Source organism: Etheostoma cragini, chromosome 23 (assembly GCF_013103735.1).
Source record: "Etheostoma cragini isolate CJK2018 chromosome 23, CSU_Ecrag_1.0, whole genome shotgun sequence".
Taxonomy (NCBI): domain Eukaryota; kingdom Metazoa; phylum Chordata; class Actinopteri; order Perciformes; family Percidae; genus Etheostoma; species Etheostoma cragini.
In genome coordinates, this window is record NC_048429.1 from 18,775,426 (window position 1) to 18,782,044 (window position 6,619).

General features: G+C 38.0%; 1 protein-coding gene across 2 annotated transcripts in view; it reads right to left on the reverse strand.

Annotated features, from left to right (window-relative positions):
* Positions 1 to 1,523, reverse strand: part of LOC117938830 — a 9,295-nt gene extending 7,772 nt beyond the window's left edge. For both annotated transcript variants that reach the window (XM_034863740.1, XM_034863739.1), the window contains exon 1: positions 1,236 to 1,523. The gene's annotated coding sequence lies outside the window, so the exon portion shown is untranslated. The remainder of the gene's footprint in view (positions 1 to 1,235) is intronic.
* Between the last annotated feature and the right edge of the window lie 5,096 nt (positions 1,524 to 6,619).

The window sequence follows — 6,619 nt, forward strand, 5'->3', positions numbered from 1 at the left end:
TTTTCTTGCAGACTTACAAAATGATGATGCTCGACTTCTTAATTATGAGGAATTTCTTAGGTCAAAAGTTTTTCCTGTGACCCATAAAGAATATCAAATGGTAATAAATGCTATACCTAGTGGAATTCTTCAACTGATGAAATGTCACGTTGAGAGTCAAGAATTTGGATCCAACCTTCTTTGTTGATGGAGTAAATATTAAAAGTCATAAATGTACCAATAAACATATAAGGAACTTCTTCTACAGCAAAAGGAAAATCACTCCACGGGGAAAGTTTGTTTGGAACTCTTTGTACTTCAACATTCACTGGGAATCAACATGGCTTCTACCATACAAGTTTGTTATCCCCAATAAAGTGAAAGAACTGCATTTCAAAATACTGCATAATATTTATCCCACTAACAAATCTATCTCAAAATTTGCGTCTGTGGATAATAAATGTGAATTTTGTAAATCTGAAGAAGAAACTATTGTACATCTATTTTGGGAGTGCCGGTTCTCTGTGGAATTCTGGAAAAAAATGGAAAACTATTTAATTGTTCAAAAGAATCACCAAATTAAATTAGAAGCAAAAGATGTTATTATTGAATATGATCATAAGAACAAAAAAATTACACAGGATTGTCAATTTACTAATTCTACATGGGAAATTCGCGACCAGCTTTTTTCTCACTTCAGAAATGAATTTCGGAACTTTTGTGAGTCTATCCAAACCATTAATAGTAAGAAAACTATCTATATAGCTGATCTACTGCAAGATTTTAAGGAATAATAATTGTATAGCCTTTGCCCATCTCATCTTGTCTTTATTGTATTTTATGTTCTTGATGTTTATATTTTAATCCATTCTTCTCTTTTTCCTTTATTTGTATATCTATGTCCCTTTTGTTTGTTTTGTTTTTTTTAAAGATTCCATACATCCACTGTATAGTAAGCATATTTTATTTTTATACCTATTTTATTATGCTGTTTTTTTATTTAATTTTCTACTGATGCCAAAGTGTTCAATGAATGTTTAACATGTTTTGTAAAACTTAAGATGATAATAAAGAAAGAAAGAAAAAAAAAAAACACAAATCTAACCGGCATGCAACGGGCGCCGATCGCCGGTGATCGATTCTGCGCAGACCTGGCTCATCTCGAACGAGCCTAATGACTAGTGAAGAAGACAAAACGTATTGCCGTGAGCGGCTGTTGTGTTATTTTTCTTTCAAAACCAACAGAGATATCATACCTGCTAATTAGTCAGGTTCCAGTCCAGTTTCTGTGTCTACCCCACAGACAGCAAAGTAGTTGTCGAAGCGGTAGGGCGCCGCGGAGCTCCCACTCATCCTGGTTTATGCCCACCGTTGTCCACTAATAGTTTTTCAAGTGACGCATCTCCAGGAAAAACGGTATTAAATGATCGATTCAGCGACAGTGTTGACACCTAACGTCAATGAAAGATTTATAGAGTATTTCGAAGTTGCTTTCAAATGTTCCAGTGCTAGTTCGCTTTCAGCGATCAGTCCCAGCAGAGCTTTGCCGACGGGAGAGTGACGTGAATCTTATTCCCACTCCGCCTCGTTGGAGCTCGGAGGACTCACATGGCAGAGCGGGATATAGTCCTCTTTTTAATCCATTTAGTTAGTCACTGTCACAGAACGCTAAATGTGTTTATTTTACGTAATGATTGAACAAAAAGTGTCAATATACACCCTCCGCTCTCCTAAGGGCCATGTCACGTTTGGATCTTATTTTACCAAATAAAGGCAGCTGCGGCAGAATACAAATATCAATGCGCTGACCTTCGTCGTTATGCATGCATTAGGCTCGTTCGAGATGAGCCAGGTCTGCGCAGAATCGATCACCGGCGATCGGCGCCCGTTGCATGCCGGTTAGATTTCTGTCCGACTTGATCCCGACTTGCTCTGACGTCATGCACACGTGGGCAACGGTAATCTCACGAGAGCAAGGCGGCCGCAGGTCTGAGACCAAGGCGGCGCAGTTGCTTTTCACCGACTGCAAGAGCCAGGCGGACCCAGAGCATGCTGGGAAACGCCGGCTTCTCAGCTGATTTAACACCTGATTGGTTTACAACATGATGACGTTTTATATAAACTTTTATAGTTTTTGAATCGGATGGATTTTAATTGCTATTTGTCTGATTTAAAGACTTATTCTGTACAGAACACGTGTTGTGTGGCTGATAGTGACGTTTAGAAGTCAGAGAGACTAAATCTGTTCAGATCACGGATCATCTACAGTGTGTTGTTCATTAAAATCTGCAACAGATCACATGTAGAGCACTTTGCCAGCTACTCTTTCATAATCAAAACAACTGGAGACAGTGTTCAAGCTGATATGTGGGTCTGATTATAATTTTATTAAATCGGGATCGCACCACAGTCCTTTTTGTCACTTCCTGTCCAGTCTGAAGGCGGCTGGAATCGGCTGGAAACTGTCCGACTTCCCCGCAGCTTTCTGTCCCCGCCCCCGCTGCTCCCGCCTGCTCTCGTCCACTTTACAGGCGAGGCGCAGTTCATCTCGAACGAGCCTAATGTTTGACATTCCTCGGATTTTGCGTATGTTACGTCCAATAGCTCCTATGAAACATTTCAGTTTAGTAGAGGCAGCCCCGGCCACCGTGGTGAAGTTAGTATAATGTTTGATAGTCGGTTTTAAAGGATGTGGCTCCTTGTTAAAGTCTCGATTTCCCCCAGTTTCAAGGTATGTTGGAGAGCAAATTAAGACAGACGTTTCAGTTATTTTTTTAACTCAAAATCACCAAAAATCACGATGCCGTTCAGGGCGCAAAGAACTGAGTGTCTGTCACACGCGCAGGTCACAATGTGTTTAGGGACCGTCTTAAAATTGCAACACCAGCTATTTTAATCTTTAAAAACTTTTTTGCTGTACAACATTGAAATCTCAAATCACTTTCATTATAGAGAAGGAGAGACATTAAACATTTTACCCTTGTGAGTAATTTAAAATAAATAAAAGTAATTAAGAAAAAAAGTATAGTTACCAAATAAAAATGGTAGTTTCAACATGTTTCTCAAACCACCTGTACTCTGTCTAGACATCCTCTTACAACTTTCACAGCTTTTTTGTTTATGTAAAAAATACTGAGAAAATACTTTATCAATATCCCTGATCTGTTGGCTATTGAATGCATATTTAAGTTATTTTAATAGGGTTCTCATTTCTGAATATATTGATATCAGTTTGATTTCAATATATTCAGAAATGACAGAACCTGTCTCAGACATCTTCTCACAACTTTTACAGCTGTTTGTGTAAAAACTACTTTCAAAATAGATATACTGTATAAATACTTTATATAAAGTATTTATACAGTATATCTATTTTGAAAGAAATATTTATATATATATGAAATAAGTATTCATACAGTATATATATTTTGAAACTAATATATATAGATATATAAAGTAAGTATTTATACAGTATGTATTTTGAAAGTAGTTTTTATACAAACAGTCATTTGACTTCTTGTCATTTGAAATTAAAACCCTATTAAAATAACTTATAACTTATATATATATATATTATCAATTTATTGACATCAAATCACTGTTAATTGTTAATTGTCCTTTTTGGGACAAAAATGGTCCTGGACTGGTCTGAGACCAATACAGTCATGATTCCATTTTCTTGTTACTTTTCTAATAAAAAGGATAGTTTGTGTTACTCTTTAATATGTAGGCCTGATGTTTTTATTATAGTATACTCTGGTTTCATAACCTTCTCAATAAGTCTCTCATCACTGAACCAATAACGTGGTCTATATACCATATATAGTGTAGTTTACATTCATCACAACGAGAACACCACAATGCTTCTTAATCTTTTTATTTTGGTGCTGTCACTGTCAGAAGAATTTTCTAGATTGTGTCCCTTTGTGATTGTTCTGTATGAACATTAGTTGTGCAAAGAATAAGACATTTTAAACAGATTTTTGCATATGGTTGTAAAACATGTTCTTGCGTTGAAATTAAGCCTGAAGTCCTTAGGGTACATTTCCGGAGAAACATTAATTCCTTCTGCTCACGTTTAAGGGAAAGTAGGCTAAATAATAATTTATTTTATTTATATTGTGCTTTACATGGTAGGCTACTCAACAAACTCTTTACCGTAAAACCAGAACATTTAGCACATAAAAACAGATACAGCAATACAACCAAAACATGACACTAGCAAATTTAAAGCAATTAAAACACAGTGTAGCTTACAACTTTGTAAAAATGTGGAGTGACTAGTAGGCTAAGTAGATATTTTTACATCTCTACACATTCAGTTGGTCCGCTATAGTCTGTTGGGCATTTTCTTTCCGTTTGATAAGAGCCGTATTTCCCTTTTTGCATATTCTTCACCTCCTCGTTACTTTCCATTAGAAGCTGCTGCTCATTGGTTGAAAAATATGCCGCATGCGTCTTCTCCATTTCTTCAATACAAACTGTGAGCATATGTAAAACAATATTCATGTTTTTTTATTCTTCTGACAAGTGACCGCACCAAAATAAAAAGATCAAGAATCATTGTGGTGTTCCCGGTGTGATGAATGTAAACTATAAACGTACTGTATAGGCCACGTTATTGGTCCAGGGATGTGAGACTAATTGAGAAGGTTATGAAACCAATGTAAGCTATGATAAAAAAACTTTAGGCCTACATATTAAGGAGTAACACAAACTACCCTTTATTAGAGAAGGGCAAGCAACAAGAAAATGAAATCATGAATGTATTGGTCTCTGACCAGTCTGCCATTATTGTCATCTGGGAATATCGCTACATTAATATTGTCCCACTTAATCTTCCTGTATAAACCTGAAGCTGCACAGACCACGGACGCTGCGCTGCTCATCTCTACTTTTACAGAGAGAGTGGACAATGACGCGACGCACAGGTCTGCCGCCGGGCAGTGGCCACCAGGCAGTGGCCGCACGCCAGACAGCCTCGAAACAGTGCCGTCCCACCGGGAAAAGTCCCACTCCGCATCTGGGTGCCAGTGCAATCATTTCTAACCATCTAAACAGCTGTAGTATGGTTTAAATCAAACTCGCTGCAACAATAGGGACAAGTAGGCTAATGCATGTTAACAAAAATTAAGCAGAACACGTGCATAAGAAAACGGAATAACTGTTAATCACGTTTATTTCGGATCAGAGCCGCCGCTGATTTAACACATGAGACTCCAGGATTAATCTAAGCCTGGCTGTTAGCCTGCTCTGAACCAGGCTAGCCGCAAAGAATAAATCTCCATGGTTACTTGGCTGGGTTTAATTCAATCTGGTTTCGTGCAACCGAGTCAGAGCTAAATTCATCCAGCATAACTTGAATATCCCGGCTTAATCCCTTATCCTAGTTTTGTGCAACAGGCCCCCGTCTGATCCGACATAAACGTGTTTAACAGTTATTCCGTTGTCTTCTGCATGTGTTCTGCTTTATTTTTATTAACATGCATTAGCCTACTTGTCACTATTGTTGCGAGTTTAATTTAAACCTTACTTCTAGATGTAGGGTTTTCTAGATGGTTTGATTTAAACTCTACTTCTAGATGTAGGGTTTTTTAGATGGTTAGAAATGTTTGCACTGGCACCCAGATGCGGAGTGGGACTTTTCCCGATGGGACGGTACTGTTTCGAGGATGCCTGGCGTGCGGCCACTGCCCGGAGGCTGGTGGCCGGTGGCCGGTGCCCAGTCCTGCGAGTTGCGTCAGTGTCCACTCTCTCTGTAAATTAGAGATGAGCAGCGCAGCGTCCGTGGTCTATGCAGCTTCAGGTTTATACAGGACGGGCTCCGAAGATTAAGTGTGACAATATTATTGTAGCGATATTCCCAGATGACAATAATGGCAGACTGGTCAGAGACCAATACGTTCATGATATCATTTTCTTGTTGCTTATCCTTCTCTAATAAAGGATAGTTTGTGTTACTTCTTAATATGCAGGCCTAATGTTTTTTATTATAGCTTCTATTGGTTTCATAACCTTCTCAATTAGTCTAACATCCCTGGACCAATAACGTGGCCTATATACAATATGTTTGTAGTGTAGTTTACATTCATCACACCGGGAACACCGCAATGGTTCTTAATTTTTTTATTTTGGTGCGGTCTTGTTGAATAAACCATGAATATTGTTTTACAAATGCTCACAGCGTGTATTGAAGTCACTTACTTCTTTTTCTAGTTGTTGTCCCTTTCGGATTGTTCTGTTTGAACATTACTTGTACAAAGAATTAGATGTAGCTTATAAAGATTTGTGCATATGGTTGTAAAACATGTCCTCGCGTTGTGAATAAGGGTTTGAAATTAAGCCTAGTCCTTAGTGTCCATTTCCCGAGGAACATTGATTCCTTCTTCTCACTTTTAAGGCAAAGGCTAAATAATAATACATTTTATTTATATAGTGTTTTACATGGTAGGCTACTGTTGGAGAATTGTTTGAATTTCCTATGTAGCAGAATGACTCTAAAACAATTATTAATTTCACACAAGCACTCATTCAAGCATTCAATGCAGACAGACAAAAATGCTTTCCGGGCAGTTAAACGTGCACGGTCCTAATGGAAACTTGTCTAGTACAGAGGTTCCCCAAAAAGGCACTTTGACAA